This window comes from Solanum lycopersicum, chromosome 5 (genome assembly GCF_036512215.1).
Source record: "Solanum lycopersicum chromosome 5, SLM_r2.1".
In the NCBI taxonomy this organism is placed as follows: domain Eukaryota; kingdom Viridiplantae; phylum Streptophyta; class Magnoliopsida; order Solanales; family Solanaceae; genus Solanum; species Solanum lycopersicum.
Window position 1 is genome coordinate 41,579,918 of NC_090804.1, and position 14,814 is coordinate 41,594,731.

A 14,814-nucleotide genomic window follows, 5' to 3' on the forward strand; every position below is an offset into this window, starting at 1 on the left:
TGAATCTTAGCCTGGAAAATTTGCTAATGTTAGAATTGATATAAAAAAAAAATAGCTTCCTCTTTGAGAAATTTCCTCCATATTAACGTAGCATTTCTCCTCTTCCATGTAGCCCATTTGATAAATCTCTCTTTGTCTTGAATTTCCTTGAGCATCCCACAAAATCATCATTGGTTGTCTAACTTGAATTAATAGATCACTAATACAAGCAACCCTATTGTAATACCCCAAGAATTTTTTGAACTAAGACTTGAACCATAATTCGTTCTGAGTAGAATTTTACGAAGGAATTTAAAATTTCTCGAGTGTTAAGTCACTAGATGTAGAATCTTGAGTTCCAAGAAGCACCAAAGAGAGTTCATTCAAGTCATTCTGAAGTTCCTTTAAATGTTTGGTGAACTTCAAATGACCATAATATTCTTTATAGTATAAATTAGGTGGTCCATAAGATCTAAAATAAACTTTCTTTGAATTATCTTTCCAATGCCAATGAGTTTTCTTGTTTTCGAGCTTGAATGAGGGAGAAATGCCCGTTTGAAGTTGGGTTGTCCAATTGAGGAAAGTTACCAATAATAGTGAGAGGTCTTTTGGTATTTCCCTTACCCAATCAGATATAATTCATTTTTAGTAAGATTTTATGTGTCCAAATGATCATTTTCAGTTCTATAATCCTAATATACACCTAGTGTTTTAGTTTAGAGTTCAAGAAGAGAAAATAGGAGCGAATCAAGATGTTCGAGATTCTTGAGTTTTGTTGTGGATTTTCTCCAAGGGTTTAATCCTTTACAGATATGTAAGTTTTCATAGTCTTTGTTTTTTTTCATGCATACACAAAACTTGATTTTCATATTTGAATATGCCCATAAAGATTGCAAGATTTAAGTTCTTTATATGTGTTCTTGAAGTTCATTCTAAATCTTGTCTTTTTTGGGTTTTGATGATTTATTGAGATCAAAGTGTGTGTTTTGAGGTATGTATTGAGTATATTAGTTTGTACCTATGTTTAGTAATCGAATCCAAGTTATTGGGGAAGAAACAGTTCGAATTTAGGAGATCTAGGGTAAGAAAAGGAGCAAAAAAAGTCATCGCATTCTCTACGTTGGGGACTGGTGCCCTACACTAGACAGTGCACCGCAACCACACCTTTGTAGGTAGAGGGTGGTTCCCTTGCACCATTCAAAGCGCAAGGGTTGCCTACTCCCACCAATTCTATGTCGTTTCATCCATTGGAGTCCTTTAAAAGGGTACCTTCAATCCCTATTGATTCTAAAAACTATAAAATACTTCTAGAAAACTATAAATCATTCATAACCTTGAATTTGTAATCAAACTCAAGGTAGAGTTCAGAGATAAGTCTTGAGATTTCTTCCTAACATATTGAGAAAGTCCCTTTGAGTCTTTTGAGGAGTCTTGTACAACTTCTATTGACTTGTTTCAAGACTTGAAAAATTGAGTATGCAAATGATAAAAATGTATTCACGAGTCTAAATTTTCATCACGAGATCATTCGTATCATGAACCATAACTCTTGAGTTGATAGTTCAAATTCAAGAGAGAATTAAGATTAGGGTTTAAGAAAATCTGAGTTCAATTGTGAATGCTTTGAGATCTTCTATTGATTTCGAGCAAAGTATTGAAGAAGTAAGTATGAGAATGAGAAAAATTCTATACTTGAGTTCCATATTGTTAAGGAGACCCTTGATTTGATTCGTTCATGCCCATAAATTCCGTATAAACTCCATAAGTTTAGTATCTTTGAAAGGACCAGTATTTTCGAGTTCTAATTCTTGAGTATTGTGTTCCTAACCCTATTGAGATTATATGCATAATCACAAGACAATTACATATTACCCATGAAGTCCCTGAGTTGAGTAGTTCATGCTGATAATTCAGCATGAACCTTATGATTCGAGCAGTCTCGAGATGAGTATTACCATTGAAGTTCTTGAGTTCCGAGTATTGAGTTCTATATATCATTATTGAAAACCTTGAATTGAGTCGTTCACGTCCATAATTCGATGATAACCCTATTTTAAAAAGTCTATTACAAATTATTTTAAAATTTGTTCTAAAGACTTAAGTATTGAGTTTGAGAAGGATAGAACCGAGTTCATTCTTTTCAAAAAGTTATATGAGGAATAAGTTTTTTCACATAGTAAATATTTTCACATTTATATGAGAGAGGAAACACCCATTACCAAAAGAGATTTTGTGCTAGTTTTTGAGAAATAATATCAAACTACATAACGAGTTATTATTTCAAATATATGAGCTAGTTACATTTTGGGTGTAATATTGACCACCAATATCAAGACGAGTTCGAGTTTACATAATTCAAAGTCTCTATAAACCGTGTAGAAAAAATGAGTAGAAAAGAGTCATACTTTTTAGATGATTCCTTAGCGCTTTTTATCATAGAGTAGTGGATCCACTTAGTGAGTAGGTTCTATACCCCCAACAAAGTATAGGACGGCCTTGACAGCGTGGGACAAGAGGTCGTATAACCTTTATCTTATAGTGAGTAGCTTTGCGATGTCATAGTCTTGGCCCAATATCTTTCTATAATAGTAGAGGCTTCATAGTTAGACAGTAGGGTTTCAGAAGTCTGTTAATTTATTTTGTTAATTTTTTTAAAGACTTAAGTTGCCTATTTTATGGTTATTTAAATATATTATTTTTATGCAGAGTTATTCGTTGGAGTTGAAGATTTGTAATTGATTTCAATAAATTTTACTCAGTTTTAAGGTTTGTATGCTAAAGTTAGTCTTCCGCTTGTAGTCAGTCAGGATGATGGTTCGCTTGGGGACTATCAATGATTCTCGAGTGCCGACCATGTATAGGGCATAGGCTCGGGTAGTGACACCTATTATAGTAATCTCAAATGTTGGAAGCTAGTTCACCCTTTAAAAAAGATGTTCTATAGTTTCTTTGGAAGGGTAGAACTACATAAGAAATCTTGAGAAATATTGGGATTCCAAACTTATAAAACCGTTGTAACATCGACCTTTACAAACCAAACTCTGTAATTAAAAAGGATATTTGAAAAGGAATTCCTCTTATCGAGATCTTTATAAAACATTTATAAGGCTCAAATCTCCTTCTAATAACTTCCTAGACACTTTTGACTGAAATTTACCATAACTAGTCTTAATCCTCCTACGTCTATCTCCATAATCAATTCTCTAACAAAATTCATATTTAGTCTTACAAATTCTACAATGGTGGAAAGAATAAAATCACGCATTGTAACATAATCCCACCCTTCTTCATTTAAAATTGCATCAATATCAGTTGAGGGATGACAAGAATGACATTTAGTTTGTTGCAGGTACAGTGGACCAAACATGGTCAACTTGTCATACCATACACAAGGAGTACTTCCCTTAGGTTCCCACCGTAAATGTTTTTCAATAACTTCTCTACTGTTCACTATATGCTTCCATATTTGTGAACCATTGTTCCATTAAACTAGAGATGGAATTTGTTTCTTGGAACTTTTTTCCAACAGTAGTCAGCCACAAAGATCTTTGTGTGCTATACTTCCACGATAGTTTAGCATGCATGACTTTAGAAACATCAAATGAAGATCTAAATCCCAACCCACCTTCATCATTGGGAAGACATATCCTAAGATACCTAATGTCTGCTCCTACTTGTTTCTTTATTACCCCAAAATTCTTTTGCAAAGACTCTATGTAGTTCCCAGATCAGACAATTAGGAGAAACTATGGCACAAAGAACATGAATAGGTATACTGTGCAATCATAATTAATCAAAACCTCCTTACCCCATACAAATTTCACAACAAACAAAGGTTGCTCAACTACTAGAAAACCTACCTGTAGCAACAATTAAATATGTGTTGTCATAGATACTCATTCGCAACGGTTATAAACTTTGCAATAGACAACTGGACGTAATGAAACACTTTAATAATGAAATTGTTGCATTAGTACTACAAGTGTTGCCATAGTATCTTTATATTGCAACGGTTCTTACGAATCGTCGCTGTAGGTACGATATGGCAACAATTCCGCCAATTTTTTCCCTCCTCTTATTTCACTAAACCAGCCAAAATTTTAATTTTTTAATTAATTGTAAAAGTAAAAGAAACGACAAATATCAGATTAGGTCATTTTTTTCTCGTACGTAACGACGCCAAGGTAACCACGCGATTCTCCCTTAAAAAGAACAAATAATTCATCATTTTCTTCATGGGTTTTTCTTTAACCATTCTTGTTTGACTTTCCTTGTAGGAATCTTAAACTTGTGGGTCTTCTTCTTCGTGGGTTGTACGTTTTTGCAGCTACATGTATGTTGTATTTCATCTTCATCAAAGTTAGAAATTTAATAGAAGCTAGGGTTCTTGACAAATGTGTTTATGTTAAGTTGATGCTTTTTCTAGAGCTTATGTTTATAATGTAATCTTATTGTGCATTTGAGTGTGTATCTCGATTTTGGTGAAGATTGAGAAATATCTGCAAAAATATTTTAGATGGAAACTCTAAGTTTAGGAAGAGTTGATGTTATGAAAGATGAGTTTCGATTATTCAATATGCATGATAATTCTTATCTATTGAAATTTTTTTATGAACAGGACAAACGATTTCTAAGAATAAAATCTTCAATCTGCATGATAGTTCTTATCTATTCAAAGTATTTTTCTACTCTAAATGTCATCGAAGTCGAGCATTAAGGGATTTTGTTTCTCTATTTCGATTATATTTTTTCAAGTTCTATGTTTATGCTTTCTTCCTTCTTGTCTGAATTTCTTAGTGGAAAAACTACAAATTGGTTATCAAGCTCAACTCACTGCTCAAAAAAGAGGTAATGTTCCTGTTTCTCTTTTTGATGTACATCTGTGTGTATGAATGAATCCTTTTTTTTTCTTAAAAAGTAAGTCTTTCCAACATTGAAATAACTTACCTTCACTTAAATGTAATTTGAAGCTACATTTGGAATGTAGATGCATCTGTTGTTTGAATGTTATAATACAATTTGATGGAGTACATGTTTTTGCATGTCTTATCATAGTATGATGTATGAATGCATCTTGCAACATTTGTTTTGAGTATAGACATATAAAATTATGAAAATAAATAGAAATGTAACGTCTCATTTATACAGTTCTGTTGGTGTCTATATTGGATACAACACTCATTTTTGTACCTGTGCTCCACAAGGTGTTGTGGTAGGAAGGAACAGAAAGCTACGTAACCGTAATCACTTACTCACATTTGGCAGTGACCTTCACATTTATTGATTTAATGTTCTAGAGTATGTTAACTTTGATGTAATGTTCAAGTTGGTAATGTTCTGGTTTCTCTTACTAATTTATGTTCGTTATCTCTTATTCATTATTAAATTAAATCATTCCATATGACTATATTTTTCAAATTTAAGGTCTGTATTGTAAGTTTAGAATGTTGGAAAATTTTCACTTTATGCTTTTACTATAAAAAAATCATGATAAATTTTCTTTGTTATGAGTTAAGAGCTTCGATAACCAAATGGTTCATGTTACTTTCTGCCTCAACGAACTCTAACTCGTCCATTCCTTTCCCAATGTACCAATGGAAGAAAGCTATTTTTCTGAACATAGTTTTCTAGTGTTAGTATGTATTCTTCTTGAAATGAAAACAGAAGTCCGAGGTCGTAGATTTTTTAATGATTATGATTAGGGTTGCCAGGTGATTTCAACAAGCATTACTGGTTCATGAATAATTTGAGCAAACCTCGCATCTAGTTGATCATAGAATAAGGCTTTGATTATGAAATTAACATCTTTAATTTTAAGCACCGATTGAAACCTAATATATTGAGTAGTTCTTTGTTTTGTTCTTTGATATCCTTTTTTATGATAACTATAATATTTTCTGTTTTAATATCATTTCTTCTTTTAAAATACAGTGAGTAGATCCTTGGTGTAGTTGAGCACAAAATAAGGCTTTAAGTATTAACAACCTCTCTAAGGCTGCTTCTACATTTGGATCTTCATGTCTACATTTAACCATACATCCAAGTTCTCTTAGTCTGCTCCTTGTCTTTTCTTATAAATTTGAAGTTTTACTATTAAGTTGCTTAGTTTCTTTAGTGAGGTTATTGACTTTGATTTTTTTGTCTTTTCATGTTTTTCTTTTACCTTTAAATTTGTTTAGAAGTCATTAATTAGAGACACAACACCCTCTCTAAGTCTGCTTCTAGATTTTGTATTTTTTATATGAAATTCATTAAATCTTGAAAGTGTTTAGATTTGTCATAATTGTTTGACTTTGTTGTCATGTCATATCATCTTTAGATTGATATTTATATTTTAAATCTTTTACTTTTTTTCTTTTTTAACTTACTTAAATTATAGTAAAATTGATATTGTTAAGTAGATAACTGATTATGTGTAAACAAATAGCTCAAGGAAAACACACATTTAAGTTATGTTGGTACATAAAATTAGATAGAGCCACTGATCAGAATCTTCCTTTTTATGTCTTATCTTGGTAATTTGATTTTAGTTTCATATAGGATATTCTATATTAAATGGATAGTGGAGAGAAAAGTTTGATGGGTCTCCGGAATTCCACCAATGAGTATATATGTGGTCTGAATAACTTTCTTGATACAACTTTTGAACTAGCTTCCAAAGGAGATGAAATATTTTGTCCTTGCAAAAAGTGTGCTAAATGTATGTAGCATCAATGGAATGTTGTAAAGGATCACTTTGTTGTATATAGGTTTGTACAAGGGTACACCAAATGGATTTTTCATGGGAAAAGTATTTCCTCGAGAAATAATCCAGATCATAATAAGGAAGGTTCCTACATGCGTGACAATATTGATGGCCTACTTCATGATACTTTTAGAGATGTTGCAGGAGATTTGGGGCTTGAAGGAGTGAGAGAAGGGTTATCCGAAGATACAAATAAATTTTATAAATTACTGAGGAAGGAAAACAAGAGTTATTATCTGGGTGTAAGAATTTTTCGAAACTGGATTTCACCATTCGATTATTCTTGTTCAAATGCATTCATGGTTTGAGTAATGTTGCCTTTGGAGACTTGATAGACCTGTTAAGAGAGGACTTTCCATTTACTCATATGCTCGAGTCATTTCGCAAAGCAAAAAATGTGATGAAAGATTTGGGTCTTTATTATGAAAAAATACATGCATGTCCTAATGATTGCATGTTATATTGGAAGGAAAATGAGAAGGAAAATAATTGTTCTGTGTGTGGCTTGTCTAGATGGAAGACTGTTAATGATCCCTTGACTAATGAAAGCACCAAAATTCCTGCAAAGGTTTTAAGGTACCTTCCCTTAAAACCTAGGCTTTAGATAATATTGATGTATCATGAAACAACTGCAAATATGAAATGACATGATACTAAACAACCCAAAGATGGGAATATAAGGCATGCGGTTGATGGGGAAGCTTGGAAGAAATTTGATGCATGCTTCATGAAGATTTTACTAGAGATCCTCGTAATGTTAGATTGGATCTTTCAAGTGATGGCTTCAACCCATTTCGAACCATGAGTATAACCATAGAACATGGCCTGTTATGTTAATGAATTATAATTTATCATCGTGGATTTGCATTAAATCGGAGTATATTATATTATCTAAGATCATTCAAGGCCCATCATCTCCAGGAAATTATATTAATTGTCTACCTTCAACCACTCATTGCAGAATTGAAAGATATTTGGAAACTGGGATGGAAACATATGATGTTGATTCTAGCCAAACTTTCCAATTGCGTGCAGCCTTATTATGGACAATCAGTGATTTTCCAGCCTATGTAATGCTTTCTTGTTGGAGCACAAAAGGAAGAAAGGCCTGCCCAACTTGTAATCATGGGACATGCTCTCAATATCTCAAGCATAGTTGTAAGATGTGTTACATGGGTCATCTGGCATTCTTACCTCCTGATCATCCATTTCGAAGATATAATAAATTATTTGATGGTAAAAAAGATCACATATATGAACCTACTCCCTTATCAGGCATAGAAGTATTGGAAGGGTTGCGTGGATTCAATAATGTGTTCGTACAGGGCCAAAAGAGAAAGCGTCGTGACAGTGAGGGTCCATGGAAAAAAAATCCATTTTTTGATTGCCATACTTGGAACGTAACAAACAGACACACACTCTTTATGTGATATACATAGAAAAAATATTTGTGATAGTTTGCTTGGGACTTAGTTTGATGTAACTGGAACATCAAAAGACCATGTTAATTTTTTATATGATGTGCAAGAAATGGGGATACGAAAGGAGCTTTAACCAGCAAAACATGATAATGGAAAAGTTCATTTCGCTAAATCTTGTTTCTCCATGAAACCAGAAGGGAAGAAGTTGTTTTGCCTGTTCTTAAAAATGCCAAATTAAAAAAAGGTTGTGTTATAAATATATCAAGATGAGTGGAAGTGGATGAGCTGAATATATAAGGTTACAAGAGCCATGATGCTGATTTCATAATGCATTACTTGCTCCAAGTTGATGTTAGAAAAGTGTTGCCTAAAACCGTTTTTATAGCCTTGATTGAGTTGGGGAACTTCTTCAAAGTCATAAGTGGAAAGGTGATAAGGAGATCAGATCTTGATAACATGCAGTCTAATATCAATGAGATCATATGTGACCTTGAAAAGATTTTACCCCCATTCTTTATTGATATAATGGTATATCTGCCAATCCATTTAGTAAATAAAGTTAAGCTTGGACGTCCGACACATCTTCGTTGGATGTATTCCACTGAAAGAAACCTATGTTTCTTCAAGGAGCTTGTTCGTAATTGATTTCATCTCGAAGCATCTATACTGGAGGGATTCGTGGCACTAGAGCGCTTGAATTTGTGTTTCAGATACCTACATGCTGGGGTGAAACAAAATCCAGTCGATACCAATTCGAGGATAAGCAGGGAACTAAAACAAAGGGAGATAATTTGTCACATTTATTCCCTAAACTTGGCCATCCCATTGGAAGGGACAAAAAAAGCAAAGGAAATAATTTTCACATGGATCTCAAATTATATCTTGATATACATTAATATGTATTGTTTAATGCTGGAGATGAAAAAATGGAGACCTTATCATGTAAGATTTTTCACTTTTATTATAAGCTTCAATATTTTTTATATGATAATAACTTTGAAACATGCTAATTTGAAATATGCTCGCTTGCAGGGAACATAAGACTGTAATTGACAATCATAGTAGATCAAATGCATGGATTAGAACACAGAATCATAGTTAGGAATTTAGCAACTGCTTTAAGAAGAATGTTAAATATGTTGAAGTGTCTGAACATTTACGACAACTTTCAAAATGGCCTAATACTGCGGCAAAAAGATATAGAACATATTTCATCAATGGGTATTCATTTCATACAATGAAACGAGATTTTTAAGGTAAGACTCAGAAATATGTAGTGACTTTATCAGCAACAACCGATAGTTTTGCTAGTGCTAAAGACCAAAACCCCATTGATGAAGATGTTGTCTATTATGGAGTTATTCAAGATATCATACAGATTGATTATTGAGGCTTCTTTAGTGTTGTGTTATTTAAATGTGATTGGTTTTGTTATGAATTAGATGAATATGGATTAACTCAGGTATACTTCAATAAATTATGCAGTACTAAAGATCCATTTGTACAAGCATCTCAAGTGCATCAAGTTTTCTATGTGGAGGATCCAATTGAGAAAGATGTTTATTATGCAAGGACTAAAGTCAATATTGATTTATTTGGTTCAGAAGATGATCAGAATTGCCCTAATGTTGTAGACACATTTTTTGGGGAGCCAAACAATGACATTGGAACATCAAATTGAATATCTGATGTTGATGTTGATCTTAGATGGTCGAAAGAATATGTACCTGGTGATTTCATTGATATGTCAACTCATGAACAATATTCAGAATACATGAAAGAAGATCATATTGACACATCAAAAGAAGATGAGGACTTTGATGATGTCGATTGAGATTGGATGGTGGGTGATAATTGATGAAGGAACTTTTTAAACTTCTTTTAATATATCTCTATTTAATTTTCTTATATGTACTATTGGTTTGAAAGTCATTTGAATGAATGCTGATTTTGCCTATTTTATTCTTATTGTGTACTTCAGTCTTTTTGGTTCTAAACATTATTATAGATTGCTTTAGTGCTTCTTTTGCTGAAATGAGTTGATTGATTTTGCTTCGGAAATCATATGTGAATTAGTTCGCAATAAGTGGTGATTCTGATTTCTGCTTCACTTTCTTGGTTTTACTAGTTCACTTTACTGCTACTATAATCTTTTTTTTGTTGATTCTGCTTTATATTCTTGATTCTGTTTTGATGTCTAACTCCTTATATGTATATCTATTTTTTTTACAGTAGGTAGTACTTGGTAGCCATGAAATAACAAGTTTCCTTAAGAATAAGGAATAGAAAAGCAAGAGAATCTGTTCTAGCTAGAACGCTCACATCTTTGGAGAATCAAAAGAAGTTGTTGCTAGCTAGAAAAACACAAGATTTAATCACTGAAAAAAGTCAACGTTTAACAGATGTAATTGAAGAACAAGATCTTCTAGAATCACACAGTCCAGAATAGGAGTTCGTATACAAGCTGACTTAACTAACAATCTAGTGGGACCAGTAGAAGAACAACTTCAATTGAATTCTACTACTCTTAAAGAAAACGAACGATGTGCAGAACAAGGCAAGAACCTCAATATTTTATTTATAATATTAATTTTCTTTTATTATTATAAAATCAAATTACAATACTACTTTGGAAGGGTTATCTTTATTTGTGTATTATTGTAGAGTCCTCCACTAAAAAGATAGAAAGGTCAAACTTAAAGATGATATCTGTACATGGAAGGCATGATCGTAAACTTATTATACTTAATAAAATTGGTCAGCCAGTTGGTCCTAGTAATGTCGTGATAGAGTTGCGCAGCTTCCTCGGTACACTTTCTAGGAATGCGACCCTTTGTCCTCTTGATATAGAAAATTGGAAGTTGATGGACACAAAAGATGATTTGTGAGATTATACCAAGGTTTGAAGTATTCAATTCTTTGATTAGTTAAATATATTAAAAAAAATTTGCACTAACTCAATGTTCAAAATTTCAGGAGAAATATGACATTCCAAAAATTGGTGTTAGATGGACTTTAAAAGCAGTTCAAGAAGTTTGGAGAAGGCGTAAGATTGATTTGAAAACACACCACTTTGATGCCTACGGTAATGATCAAATTCAGATGGAAAACAGGCCTGATGATGTTCCAACATCTCAATATAAGAAACTTCTTAATATTGGAACTCAGAAAAGTTCCAGGTAAGTCTTACTAGTTTGTAAGGGTTCAATTATGTTAAGTTGGAGTTTACATTATCATTTTTCCTTCCGTCCTTGTTGGATCCAAGAACAACCTGTAATAACATATTTCTTTGTTGAATTTTACTCCTTAGGGATTTAGTTAGTTCTCTTTTAGTAAGAAAATATTGTGATTAGCTGATTTGGAGGTTATTTTTGCTTTTCATTCCCAAAAAATGTTAAGTTATATAGAGAGCTCTTTTCTCTTTAACTGATCACTGATACTGTTTATTCTCTCTTCTTTTTTGGGAGCCACTAAGCTCTTATTTGTTTTATGAATCACTGGATAGAAACTTTCCTCTTCTATAAAAAATCACTTGATCATTGTGGAACTTCTCTTCTATTTTCAGAAAATGTAAAAAATCAATTGTGAGAATCGGAAAAAATTGAAGAATCCACATACTGTTTGCAAGAAAAGCTTTTCTTTAGTTCGCAATGATTTGGTATTAGCTCTTGCGTAGCATTTAATAAAAAGTTATCACATTTTAAAGAAGATATTTGATATCCACTTTTAATGTCTATAGGAAAAAGAGAGGAAACTAGTGATACTCACCAACAAAGGAATTTTTTGTGGTTACAAGAAAAATAAAGCCCAATAAATCATACAAGGATACATATGAATATACAACTAGTAAAATTGTGATATTTCTATCTAACTTTTATTTTGATTGATTTGAATTTGTTTTTCATATTTAACTCTTTATGTGTGTACTTGAATTCTGTTGTTTTTTTCAATAATAGAACTGCATTATAGGTTGAGATGGAGAATATTGAAATGCAACAAAAAGAATATAGAAATGAGACAATTGATGCATTTTCTTTTGTCATAGGATAGAAACATGTAAGACATTTGATATTATATGGAAGAGAGGTTACAAAAACTACTATGAAAGGGAAAGTGGAAAATTTTTAAACCTTGTCAAATGAAACAAATTACCTCGTGAAAAAGATGGAAGAGATAATGATGAGAGGAACATAAAGAACAATATGACCCACAAAAGACCACGATGCGACAAGAAATTGTAGAAGATGTCATAACAAAACTTTAGCGTTCGGGCCTACAAATTGATGCTAATGTTCTAGCAATATTACTTGATGTTTCATCAACACAAAAAACAAAAATTCAATCAGTCTATCGTTCATATACTTGTAGCAACAATCAAGGTCAGAATCTCCCTCCTTCTTCATTTTCTTCTACTACTGCTTTTGCAGTTTCTTGTTTGGTTACACTTTATCTATCGATTGTTATGTTAATATGCTTCTACTTCTTTTTCTTGTGCTACTAAACTTGCAATCTTCTTGCATTATTGTTGGTGCAACTGCGATGATCCTTTTATTTTTATCGAAGTTGATATTATTGAGATTAGTGTTATTGTTGTTTGCATAGTTCAGGTGTTGTTGGTTTTTAGTAACTGAGATCATCATTTTCCTTTGTGATTCATAAATTTTTCCTTATGTATATGTTCTTGTTGTATTTAATCTTGATGTAGCCCCTATTTGTTGCTTTTTCTATTCTGTTTAACTGTTATATTTTTATCAACAAATATCATGTTTATGATTATGTAATCTTTCTGCTTCTGATTCTAAGGATTGTAGTTTGTGATTTATTGGAATTCAATGTCTTCCATCCTTTGGTGGGGAGAGTTTGAAAATTGTGGTAGTGTATTGAGTTATCTTGTTCAAGTGCAATGCTTGTAGTGTAGTTAGCTAACTTATTTGTTCCTTACTTAGTTGTTCCCGATCAGCTTCTTCACATGGTGCTAATTCTTGTATGTGTTTGTTGTCTGCTAAACTGTCCCCATCCCGGCACACTTTTATAGCTATATTTTTCGAGTTGTTTCCTGATAGGTTTGGCTCCTCCTCATGAACAGTTAGAGCTTCTACCTCTATGTTAGTCTTGGTTTCCTCAGAGTTATTTTCATCATGGATAGAAAGAGAAAAAAATTAGGAATTGTGTGTCTTCTTTTACCTATTCTTTTTGAACTTCTTCTTTCCTAATTGTTGACCCTTTTGAAATTGTAGGTGAACAAAATAATGAGCAAAGTGGCAAATGAAAGCAGCAAAGACCTTACATAAAAGAATTGGTTTCTACAAACATTCTAGCACTATTTTACTTTTTGTCCTAATTTTGTTAACTTAAATGAATGTCAACTCTTTAACATTCTAGCACTACTTTTTACTTCGGGGCCTAAGTTTGTGGAGTTGAATGAATGTCAACTCTTAAACATTTAAAGACTATTTTTATGTTTGGGCTTAATTTTTGTGAACATCAATGTACATTAACTCTTGATTTGTAAATCAAGATCATATGTTTTAATCTATAATATATGAATGCTACAAGTTGATATACATATTGGTTTAATGTGTTCTATCATCGTATTATAGTTTATTTCAAAAATGACTATAATATCGTGCAATAACCATTAAAAAGGTCTATTGCAATAGCTTAATAACATTGTTGCAATAGTTAAGAATAACCGTTGTAATTTCTTAGGTCGAGTTGTATAATAAAGTTGTTGTGATATGTCATTTTTAATGATTTGCAACTGTTGCAGAAACTGCAGAAAAGTGTCATCCTAGACTAAAGAATAATTGCTGCTATATATTGTGTGTTGCAGTAGTTCACAATTGTTGCTATAAAACCTTTTGCAACGGTTCACAGCTGTTGCAACAACCGCAGAAAGTGTCGTCCTAAACTAAAAAATAATTGTTGTTGTAGACAGAGTGTGACAACAGTTTTTCACCGTTGCTATGAAATATTTTGCAGCGGTTTTGCAACTGTTGCAACAGCTGCACAAAAGTGTCGTCCTAGACTAAAGAATAATTGTTGCTATAGATTGTCTGTCACAACGACCTTCAAATGTTGCTAGTAAATTGTTACTATAGATATATCACAACAACCTTATATGCAACACGCCAGTTTCCGTTGCCATAAGTCAATTGAAACACTCTTTGAGTCTATGATAATAATTATTCTTGTGTTGCAATAGGCATGTTTTCTAGTAGTGCTCCCAATGACTTCCCCATGTATCCACACTTCAAACGATTACACAAGACATCTTATCCCTCAAATCAGAGATCAGATGAGGGAGAGATCACCTTTTGAAAAATATCAGATGAGGGAGAGATCACATTTTGAAAAATAAGAAATGAGGCAACAATTTCTTTTTTTATATATAAATCGCCGAGATATTGTCGCTAAACGTCCAATTCTGGTCGCAAAACTCTTATTTATGGTCACTAAAAACCTACATAAGATATTAGCACTTCTTCTGGTTGTTAAATTCCAGATTCTCCGATGCAGCGCCCAATATTCATTCGAACTCCCGTGCATGCAAACTAGATAGGAAACCTATCAAATTTGATAGTTCGGACTCAACCGAAGAGTTAAAATTCGCATACGAGATCATCTAAGCAAAAAGTGGGTCTGACACCCAAACTCTATAGTCATAAG